Below are 12,561 nucleotides of genomic sequence, written 5' to 3' on the forward strand. Positions count from 1 at the left end.
GGCGGGTCGGTGTTGGTATGAGGCCCTATGTCAGGTGTGAAAACGAGACTATTTTTGTATTGCATGTTTTGGAAGTACACTTGCAGGCGGTGCAGATCCTCCCATAAATAAATCATATTCTCCTGCAGAGTTGAACAGGGGCAGCTGGGGTTTGAGTCGGTGTGATACAGCAACTATTGTTATCTCCTCAGAATGACGAAAGTTCACATCTCCCCTGTGCTCACACCTTGATCCGTGCCCACACGCTCACCTTGAAACCTGAGCTGCACCTTCCTGCTGAACTTGACCTCAGATCGGATTCATTCATCTATTCATAACCCCGCTGCGAGGTAACAACTCGTAGTGACGTGTTTATCCTGCTGCTCAGTGACTGATATGTTTGCTTTTGTTTCTGCCCGGTTCTGAACTCACTCGCTGGGTCTCAGTCCTCCAGAATGCATGTGGCCCTGGACGGTCTGCCACCTCCCGGCCTTCACTCCCTCCGTCACCATGCTCTTCACGCTGTCACTGCGATAAGGACCCCCCCCATCATCCCCATGCCCAGTTGCTGCCCCCTTCTGACCCCCTGACACTGCCCCACTGAGAGACAGAGACAGGGCGCGGAGGTCCCACGGCAGACAGAGGGTACAGGAGAGAGGAGAATAAACGACAGGCAGAGGAGAAAAGACCAAAGAGTGTGAGAAAGACGGACACAAACACACACACACACAAAGGAAAATAGATTGAGCAACCACATGTTTAAGGAGGTAAGACAGATCAGTAGAGTGTGTGAGGGGGCAGGCTTAGCTTTCCAGGCCAAGTGAGAGGCAGGTAGATGAAAAGGTCTGGAGTCCAGTGTGGAGGAGGAGAGGAATGGGGAGGGGGGGGGGTGAGGAGAGCAGGGAGGAGGAGAAGAAGAGGAGGAGGAGAGGAGGAATATACAGGGAGCCTGTGGAGGGTGGAAAACCAGCAAGTGGTCACTCCTTTGGGGCTGGAGGACCAACACTACAGCTGCCAGCATTCACAAGCGGCAACAGCGTGTGGACTCTGATTACTTAGTTCTCTCGTTCATTTAAGCATTTGAGGCTTGAACTGTGCTGCTATACACGGCAATCCAATGGTGGCAACACAAAAAGGAGGCCGTCTGGTACTAAAGAGTCTCAGGAGCAAGCCGTCCAACGCGACATTTGGTTACATTCAAGTGCATTTGTTACCGTAAAACATTGATTACACTCTTTTCTTAGACCTTAATGTGCATTATTTCACTATTTGTCATTTGATCACCACCACTTAGCGTCAATTGCAGTAAACAGGAAGTGGTGGAATACCTGCACCGCACAGTAGTCACAACGGCAATCTAATAATATCGACCTCCAAAAAAGGTTTAAGAATTAATGAGTGTTGTCACTCTACTCGTGTTTCTTCTCAAACCTGGTTTCAGGTTGAAAATGTCAAAGTCTCCTCTGTAAGCAGTGATGATCAAAATTAAAGCACTGTAGTGCCCTCTGGTGACATGACTACATTTCATTAATATGCATGGTGCTCCTGCTCCAGGTGACACAAAATAGGAGGCACAGAGGAGGCTGTCGCCTGGTGTGTGCGTGTGGGATGGGAAGAGGGGAGGGGGGGGTAAACATGTATTATGTCCCTTTGAAGGTCACCTTTCACGTTTAATTCTGACCGATTGACCTGACAGTGCACGTGGTTAAGTCATCAATCACAGCAGCAGCATGGATGACACTGCTGAGCAACGGGAGACGTGGGCCTCGTATTTCGAGCGAGCCACAAGGTGAACATCTTTACTCTTTATTAAAAGTAGGAACAGATAAATAACCGGGCTCGTGAATCACACAGACTATTTACAGTTAAATCACATTCAGATGACGATCCTGTTTCTGACTGAACTTCCCTGAGAGCAGAGAGAAATATAGTCTGACAGTTTTTCATCTGAAAGCGATCAGAGCGACTAAATAAAATATAACATTCAGGAAATATAAATCACCGAACTTGATGCCTAAATTTGAAAAATTAAAAAAAACATTTGTCCAACCTGTAGCTGATATCCATCAAATAGCAAGTTCAATATTGAAAAATGATCGTATTGAACCTCTAATCCAATAAATCCTTAAAGATGGAGATTGATCGAGCAGGTTGGGTAACCTGTTTGATGAATGAGGCTGAGCGTCGTTACAGAGATTGAAGGCTGCTGATCTCGAGAGAATCTCAAACAGGAAATGATTTCCCAGCTGTGCGTCGGCTTTAGCTGAAAATTATCTGTGGGAGTCAGGAGGTCATCCCCCGTCTCTTCCTGTTAAAATATGATGATCCTGTTTTCCCTATTTAATCGAATCTAAGTGTTCATACTAGCAGTTTATTTTATCAGTACTGCAGGAAACTTTCATCTACTTTTTTATCGCTTGATAGAAGAAAATCTTGTGAAGGCAGTGCTTTTTGAAAAGCAGCTTCATGGACAATAAACGACAACCTTGAGGGTTGAAGAAAAAAAGAACTCGTGAAAACACAAGCACAAGGATTTTAGAGCCGAGTTCCCTGAGATCAGCAGCCAGTCATCTTCAGGCAGAGTTTCTAGACCGCAATCCATATATCCGCGGCGCTCTTAAGCACACTACTGCGTCCTTTCTCCAGGCAATTTAACACACAGTCCTCAACAGCTAGGTCTATTAAAGATGACCAGTTATTAGAGAGTTTATCAGACAGACGCCTGTTAGCAGGATGTCTAAGCCAAGAGTCCTCTCTGTGCCCACAGGGAGATAGGTCTGACCTTGCTGGGGCTTTATTGGATTCAAGTGCCTAGTGAGTGAAAAAATGACTTTTATTGCATCAGGTAAAAACACTGTTACCTTATCTCCCAATATGATAGACAGCAGACACAGTTCAAGAGTGCCAGCGCAGTACATTAGATACTAGGTTGATGGGGGTCAGAGAGAAGCCACAGATGGATGTAAACCACAGGTGAACACTGGCACCACACTGCAACCTGGTTTAACGGTCAACCCTCCACATCAACAACAACAACAACAGATTCCAGTTCACGCAGGCAGGACGGGGAGATACACAGATTACAGAGAAGGTGGGTTAAAGTATACATGTCTTTTAGGAGAGAAAAGGCAACGAGGGTTGTCCGTCTCCATGGTTACAGCCCATGGGAGAGAGGTGAAAGGTTAGAGGTCAGGAGTTAGTGGGAGCGGCAGGGCTGTAGGGAGTGGGGGGGCGTCTGAGCGAGGACTATGTGTTCATTAAAAGGTGACAGGATGCGAGGAGCGGCAGCGGAGGAATTAGCCTGGGGATGCTATAGGGCTCGGCTGCGTCGCGCTGCAGTAATAGTCGAGCGGCTGTAATGTGCGTGTATGACATTTTTCTGCACTCACATTTCCCGAGCAGATTATGACTAACCATTAGTAACCACTTGTGCCCTCCAGCGCTCTAACATTGGGTGGGTTGGTATTGTTGTCGTTACGGAAATCCCATTATAAAACAATAGTAGGTCTGGAAATGTGAAGTTTATGTAAATTACAACACTGTGACTTTATAGAGCGGGTTTGTGGAAAAGGCATTGGGCTAAATATCCCTGCCTGCTTGGGGATAAAACTTTGTCCTTAGGAAAGGAAAAATGACTGATTATAAAAGAAGGTGGATTCAATAAACAGCCAGGCATTATAACATCCTCATCCTATTTGATGGGTGGCTAGTCTTGGTGACTGCACGGCTAGAAAGGGGGATTGTGTGAGGGAGGGAGAGGTAAGGAGTGCAAGGAAGGGAAAGGGGGAGAGTGGCACAGCCCCTGCCTCGTTACAGCCCTGCTCAGCTGGAAGTCTCTTACCAACCTTGGACCAAGACTCACTTGAGTGTGAGGCGAGGATCTCCATAGGGGGCATAGGGAGAAATGTTTAGTACGAACTCCTTGGGTGGATAGGAGCTCCACCTCTGCTGCACTGTGCTGCTGTCATTGTTATTCCAAAAGTCTCTGTCTAGATCACTGCGGCCAAAGAGAGAGACAAGTCAGAGCAACACAACCATGGACAGCCAGGGCACCAACCAACCATTCGCATCAGGCGCCTCCTGCTTTAAGAGATGATGCGAGGGCTTGGTTTGAGGAAGAAGGTCGGCCGCACAGCTGCACCGAACAAACAGGACCACATCAATGCCTATTTTTTCAAGTCAACAAATCAACATAGTGGTCGGATTTGAAAATAAAAAAAAAGGCGCAGCCTGGAGGAGAAAGGCATTCACAAAAGCTTTTCAAATAGCAATGTGCTGCAGCAAAGACAGAGAGAAAGAGAGGGAAAGGTAGCAGGGAAAGAGGAAGTCATAATCCGATGAATACAAACAGCATGTGAGTACATTCTGATCATCCAGCACGGCACCACTGATGACACACATTTGTGTAAACATTAAGAAGTCTGGCCCCCATCCTCGGCGTGAGCATGAACGCATGAGACACGAGGCAGAGAGATAAATCGCACACATTCAAAAGTAGAGGAGGAAAAGGTGAGCAGAATCACTGATGTCATACAAGTCACACAGCAGTGGTCAGAGCTGTAGCACAGGGACAGAGCACGGGGAGAAAAAGGCAATGCACAAAGAGAAAGAGATCAAAGCTGAAATGACCGACAGAGCACACCAATGCTGCTGGAGCCAGTGAGAAAGAAGATGCAGAAATTAAGTCAGGGTACATTCACATAAACCGTCTTTAGTGCTTAAAACTGTTCGTACTGAGGATAAAAAGTAATTCAAAAGACATTCAAATAGCTGAGAGAACAGCAGGCTACAGAGGAGAAGCAGTGATGAGCAGGTTAAAAGAGGCATTTTGTGGAATAAAGTGTCGTACTTAGCATTACAAAGCTGACATTTTCGGCTACTGACCTACGCCCTTGTTTCATCACGAACAGAAAATACCTTTATCTTAGTTTGAGCCCTGGAAGAAATGTTAGATCAAAAAATCCTGCCAAATGTTTCAACTCCAACATCGCAAAAGAGCACCCGAGCCCCCCTCCGTTTTAAAGCCATGCAGAGGCGTGGCTAAAAGGCCTGCACTTAAGGGAGGCCTATCTTACAACCAATAAGATAAGTGCAGGAGCAGACTGGTCCAGCCAAAAGCTTCACAGGTAAAATAATGCAGATTTAATCTATGCTGATTAAATCACTAACCTTTCGTTTAATGTCTGCCCGAACATGCTCTTGGAGAGATTGCGCTCTTCAAGATAAAAAGAGCAGGCTTCTTATTCTTGCCTTGTTTGTGCAGTGTTCAATCGAAGCTGAACCAAATGTAGTTCATCATCACCAGATTATTCTACCCAAACCAGTTACTAGGCACTTACTTGATGGCTTTCTTCTCCCCTCGCCCACGTGCCGAATCTGGAGTGTCTGCTGTTTCCACTCCTGGCTTATTCCTCTTCCCCTTGAGCCAAGCGGAGGGAGGGGATGACAGAGAAAGCAGAGACACAAAAGGTTAGCCTGGATTTGTCCTTTGAAGCAGTGTTTTTGCTATACTAATTTGAAGTGTAAATGCCTCTCCTATTATCTCAGGAACACTGTGCCACCAGTCCTTTGCCTGATGGTCTCCTGATTACACTCATCAAAGTCAAATCAAATCTGCTGTGGAGAGCCATTTCTGACTATGATTATCATTCGCACCACCCTGAAATTTACATGGCAATTGCCTCTTTAAGGTAATCCGCCGGGTACTGGAGAGAAGCCTCTAGAAAGTCCCGCACCAGCCTGATTTCAAATAGCTAGAGCATGACCTGCTGTAACCATGGAAATAATGGTGATTTAAAGCTTGGAAAAAAGTGAGGTCTGCTGGGCGCATTCTACTGGAAAAGCTCATTACAGTTAAAGGTGTTTCACACATGTCACAATGAAGGTAATCTCTATTGACACATTGCTACAAGTGGGACAGGGAGGGGATGAGTCTAAAGCTGTCCCATCCCCTCAAAATACCACACAAGCCGCCCTGGAAGTGATGCGCTGATACACATCGAGGAGAGGCGAGTCCCAGAATATAAGTGGGAGGGAAACACACTGAGCTGCCACCACGGCTTGGCTGGAAAAATTGGATCCTAAGTTGGCTAAAGGGCAATTTCCTGTGGTTGGCTTGCTTTTTTTGGTGCTGAGCATTGAGCTTGAGACTGGAGAGCCGGACTATGGTTATGTATGGACAAGGCAACCTCCCTGCTAGCACTTAACTCCTGTAATAAGCTTTCAGGATCAGCTTTACCAGGCATCACTCAAGTTCTGCTACCAAACCCCAACTCCAGGCACAAAGTCCTGAAGTATTGTGCTTTTTTTTTATGTCAAAATAAAATGTATTACTAGAGCTGCTTTCCCACTGGTCAAAAAACCCGCTAACACCCACTTTTTTGCTTTGTTGTGAAGGTTATAATTGACATTCAGACCCGGGTCAAATGACTCTGCAGTAGACCCGGGTAATTATCGCCTCGGCTCCGATCAACATTGATGGGAACAGAAACCCGGGTCGACACGCTAATCTCCGCCCCCTTTCCGGCGCGATGCTATGCTACATCGGTAACTTCTGCGACTCCTTGTCATCTCAGCTACAAATTCAACCTGTCTCCGTCCGAGCAGCGCTCGAACATCGTTCCAAATTTGTTGCCACTGAGTTTGAAACAGACTGAATGAGTAATAGATACACTAACGACCTAACCACCGTAACATCTTCACTGTTTACTAACCCTGTCTCCAGTGCGTTTGAGACGTCACATGGTGACGCAGCACAAAAGCGTACACTCCACTGGCAATGGGAAAAGAGACAATCGGCATCGATTAGCTTCCCGGGTCTGAAAAACCTGGGTCAACGCGCTAATTTTGGTGGAAAAGTGGCATTAATCTACTGCGCTGAACGTACATACCCACTGGAAAGAGCTTAGCTGATGCATCGTATTAGGCTAGCAAGCTAACAGCAATCCTGACTTTAAAACTTAACTGCCATTTCAAATGACTTTTTATTTAACGAAGGAAGAGATTGAACTCATGTCACCAAATTAGACATTGTGGATGAGGCTATCTATGTTCCATTATGCTCTTAGTAGCGAGCCATGCACGGATTCTAACAACCTCATTTTAGGGGTAAAACGGAAACTTAATAATATAAAAACATTCGATTCTGTTGGACTTGCAACAAGCTGAATAACTTAATCAAATCAAACATTTTTCTGTTGCCTTTTAAGATCAATCAAGCTAGGTAGCTAGCTGCTTGGCACAACATCTGGCCTATTGGAACGGCTGAACAAACTTGAAAGGTCTGGAACAAAGATCGCTAACGATCAACTCCACTGAAGACCCACTGACAATATTGAGATTTCAATGGTGGATAGAATGTTGTTGAAATTCAGGACTGTTTTAAACTCAGGACATTGCTGTTCGTCCGAAACATAAATTTCAACCCTAATGTCACGTCTTTGAGAAAAGGTCTTGTGCTGAGTTTGAGTCTCAGATTTGTGCAGCATCAGACAGGTCCAGAACTGAGGAGGTTCTGGTCTCAGCTTTCGGCCCTTCCACAATTCGACTGATCAACACAACACAAACAGCAGGAGATTATACCTCCTCCTCCTCCAGTGGCAGCCAGATCAGTATAGTAAGGGTTCTTATAGAGGGGCCAGCAAAAAGCTCTCTGACCACCTGTCTCATGCAAATAAACAGCATACACCCACCAACTATATTCCACCTGTCATCGTAAACACAAACACATGAAGCCAAGCACGAGGAAACACAGAGGCAATCAGCCAGAGGTTACGTATGAGCTTCTCACAGAGACTGGATTGACTCAGATCTATACGAGGCATGCACTCGCTTATAAATAGCAGAGGCGTATGAAAATGCAAATTACGCAACAGCCTATATACTGAACTTCTGAACCTGCTGATGCAGACTCCATGAGCTCCAGATAACACGGATATCATTTCAAAACCACGGTCCACACCTTGGATATTGTTGGAGCGGTTACAAAGCCAGAGTTGACAAAAGCACCGCTGAGCAAAAGTGATAAAGCCCACAATGAGCAAAAAACGATATCAATCACACACGAGGAAACAAAGCGGCTCATCTATTGTATAATCAGCACTAACCTGAAACAGAAAGGTCAACAAATGAATAAACATGGATGTGATGGGGACGACTAGTTAAACAGCTGCAAACAAGAGGCGTGTTTGTGATCGACACACTGACTCCTCGATAAGCAGTCTCTTTATAAACCATCATAGACACGGAGGCCTTTTACTGAATGCATCACAACGTGTCGGTAGTATGTTGTAAGCCTACATTATAGAGGCCATTCATGAACGTCTGCTTCAGGCGTTAGATAGCTGTCATCATTGGAGTGCCATGCAGGCCCGGTACGAGAAATTACCTCTCATTATTTTCACAAAGATGCTACATTAGACCATTAGAGCTGCACAACATCTGCATGCCCAAGAGGTAGACTCTTCCACATACAAAACAATCATTATACGCAAGCACACTGCAATGAATACTGTATTCTTGTATAGTATTTTCTCGGAAGGCAAACAGTCTGGGTTTCTGTCAGGCGAGGACGAGCTATCAAAGGAGCTCATGTATCATTCAATGCTGTTCTGAAATTTTTAGGAAGGAGGGAAGACACAGCAGACGAGTGAGGGAGTCCAGTAAGGAAAGAAGGGGTGAGAGCTTAAAATAGAAATCATATTCAGAAAAAAAAGGAGGCAGCTAGCAGGAGAGTAAAACAAGGACAGAGCGGGACGGCATGCGAGACAAAGAGATTGCAGGAAGGGACAGGTGTGAAAAGTGAACTGAGAGAAACAATGAGTGACAGGAAGTCCTGAGTGGATTGGATGTGAAAACAAGGAAGGGCTCAAACACTCTGCAGCGGGCATTGAGTCCAACAGTCCTTATTTCCCTGCACACACACACACACACACGCACACAAATATAGCTCTAAAAACCCTCTCCTGCACACCTTTCCTCCAGCTCATTCACAAGAGTGGATAACACACACTCTGGAGGGCTGCAGGGATCCGAAGTGATGAACATAACAAAGCTCAGCGGCTCCAAGAGCACGAGGCAAGAAACAATAAAGAAAATTAGCTCAATACCCCAAATGAGGGTTAAAGCAAACCAATGGAAGAGTGAGCAATTTCCCCTTCCCTCTCTACTCAAATACCCTTGAAAATACTCATGTCTAATTCACACCAGCCGTCTTTTTGTTGGAGGACAAAAGGTTTCACACGATTACAGTATTCAGAGCTGTCTGGCTCTGAGCTGAGAGTTCAAAATAGCTCCAACTGATATGATGAACCAATTATGAGACATTTGCAAATTGCTTTAATAAAAACACAATCCATTACCACTTTTTAACCATTACACCCCAACAGCATGTTATAAATGGCATTATTAAAGTCTACAGTAGATGAGAGCGGATCTAAATCCACTGAGCCACAAAATAAGGAGGGCGCTCAAAAAGCCCAGCGTTAACGTACCAGTGTGAATAATTGGGACGATTATCGGCAGAAATTGATTAAAAATATTTTGAGATTCTACTTTTGAAACATCTTGTTTTTTTGCTACCTTGAAATTGTCCTTTCAAGGTATGTCCTCTTCCATGGAATCTGCCTTTTTGCATCGCCATATATCCACGTATCCATCTACAGCAGTCCAGAACGGACAAACTAGTGCTTGGTTCTAGAAGCGGCCTTTTGCAGTTTTGGTGAGCTTTGCAGCCACTGAGGTTCCTCAGACTTCGCTTGGAGGTTGAGTTGAGTACAATCAGATTTTGTGGGGGTAGGGGGGGGGCTTTTGCCTTTATGTGTTAGCTGAAGAGAGACAGGAAATGTGGGGAGGAGAGAGTGGGGGATGACATGCTCAGTGTCTAGATCAGTGCATCAGTAGCTTCTGTACATGGGGCGCCTGCTCTAACAACTGAGCTAAACCATCCCCCCCAAACTGGTTCTTTTAATTTCTTTTTTACCAGCAATAAAAATTTTGTATAATATAATATAATATAATTGTAGACATATTTTAATTTAATTACTTTTTAAAGGCCTCTCCTTCCTCCTGAAATGAACAAGCAGTTTTGGCATTCAAAGGTTAGACCGTACAGTATTTGGAGTGACCACCTAGCCCCTCCCCCACATGTGCACGTGGGGAAGCGAGCAGCCGTGCTGCTAGGTAACTCCACAGTTGTAGAAACTCGCTGCTCTAGGATCGGTTACTCAACCTTATACGTATGAGCCAGAATCGCCAGGAGGTATCGGAATGGTAAGTTGAAATCTTGACAAGGACTTGGCTACAAGCGAGTGCAAGAAGGCAGCCTGAGGTGAATGATGGTGAATGACGATTGGTCGATTTCAGAGGCTACCTTTTTAAAAATGTCATTCTGGAAAAACACAGAATTATTCAGTTTTCAATTTTTCACTGTGAATATGACATACATATGACAATATCCATTTAAAAGATATGGCCCCTTTAAACACAGAACTGATGCACTCAAACCTTCAGCAGCATCAGAGTTTATATAGACTGACTTTACTTCACTCCTTGTATTAACACAGGTCAATCATTTTAAGTGTAATGGGAGCTTGTTTTGCTTTCTGTCTTAATCCCTGGGTTGTACTCGTATGGATTGCTCCTTTAAGTTGCTTAAGTTGTATTGGGCTACTTCTTGGTCGCAGCAGACAGGTCTACCAGATGTTGGAAACGAACATTAATTCTGAAAATAAAAAAGTGAATCCAGTGAATACAGTCACTAAAGAAGAACAGCAGCATCAGTCTGAGCAGGCGATGTTACTGAGAAGATTATTCCCTCACCTTAACTACATTTTTAACCACCGTAAACATGAAGATAAAGGTCACCTAAACAATTATTCAAACAACCTAAACCAAAACAATCCCGCGATCTTACAAATTTTTTGAGCTTTTTTACATCATAAACTGAATTTTTACACTTTAAGAGTCACAAACAACATGACGTCATCCTGCACTCACGGGCATAGGGTCATAAATTGCTTCTATGTGTGGGTCAGAGTAAGATAGCTTTTAAGACTAGTGTATAGTAAAGACCTTAATAAAACCTTCACACAGTCATTACCGTATTCACCACAGAGATTTCAGATTGTGCCACCTATCTGTTATCTACAGTTTTATGTGGTTACTTGCTGATTCAGTTATTTGTGTAGGAATGGATGTATGAGCCTGCTTTTTTCCCCCCTCTTCTCCCTATGGAACTGCAGACGAGTGAGGAGGAGAGACTTGGTGTTGGACTGCCCGGGGTGATGCTGAGGGTTTTTTCTTGAAGACTACAGACACGAGAGGAGACGGGGAGAGTGAAACTACCACTCTCTCTGTCTCAGTTGGCAGTGGCGCTGCCTTCCAACACCCAGCTGTGTTTGTTTGCACTGAATTAGCAGGCAGCAAGAGTCTACATGCTCGCTCAATATTACCCACATCGCACCATAATTAGAGAGGAGTGCACTATTAAAAATGGTCAACCGCTGCAAAATCATCATGTGATAATTTGTTCATCTGTCAAAACAGGTTTTATTTTAAATACCTGTGTTCTTCTGGGGTGACTTAGAGAAGCATGTAATCGCAAAGGTATAAAATTAACTCATCATCAAGAACGCTACAAACACTATGTGTCATTTAAGTGTCAAAGGTCAAGGCTTAAGATCGACATAATGTGTCGTTATTACAACAATCCTTTGAAGATCTTTAACTGTTGATTTCACATCTTCTCTCTCTTTTCTGATTGGCATAATTACTATCATCCGACTAACAACTATGATCTCCTGACGCCCTGTTAATGCAACAACATCAAAAAAAAAAAAAAGTGAAGGATGTTGATACAAGCCCAACAGGGATGGAATCAGGCTGTGAATCTGGTCAGGTCCAATCTCATCTCCGCTCACAACTATGTCACGGATCAAACAGCTCAGGGCTCACAGGAGGGAGCAGAGGGTTTCTGAATGCCAAACAGACACCGCTGCCTAAACAGATGTTAGCTGCACCACCCCTGATATCTGAAAATCCCACCCAATACCCACAACACGAGCCCAGCACAATAACAAGCAGCAACTGTATTTCACCTTTGTTTTGTTGATCAAAAATCAGTCAAACAGAAGTTATATTTCTGAAACCTTAGTAATGTGAAGTCGCCTATATAAGTGACATTGGCTTAGCACACCTTCTAAAACTGTCACTCTGATGCATCTATAAACAGCAATAAGCAAACGGAGCGGGCAGGCAGCAGAAGGAGATGATAGCATTCGATGCGCAGTACTTCCAGGGGGCTTAGATAACAGAAAGCCAGGCAGGAGGGAGGCTTCAGGATGACTGCACATGAGGACTTTTAAAATAAAAACCCATCGCACTGGTTGCCAAAGCTAAAACACCGAAAGCAACACTCACCCAAAATGTCTTGTCTATTAACCTATGAATCATGACCAAAACTGGCATGGGCCCACTCGCAACTGACACGTGAAGCTTGAGGCAAACATTTGTTCTTATGAAAGCTGACACTGTCAAAGAGTACACTCGGAAATATCACAAATGAAAGTTTAGATGCGGATTGGC

Source organism: Semicossyphus pulcher, unplaced genomic scaffold, assembly GCF_022749685.1.
Source record: "Semicossyphus pulcher isolate SPU_LCO1_2020_fin unplaced genomic scaffold, fSemPul1.0.p SCAF_8, whole genome shotgun sequence".
NCBI classification, from domain to species: domain Eukaryota; kingdom Metazoa; phylum Chordata; class Actinopteri; order Labriformes; family Labridae; genus Semicossyphus; species Semicossyphus pulcher.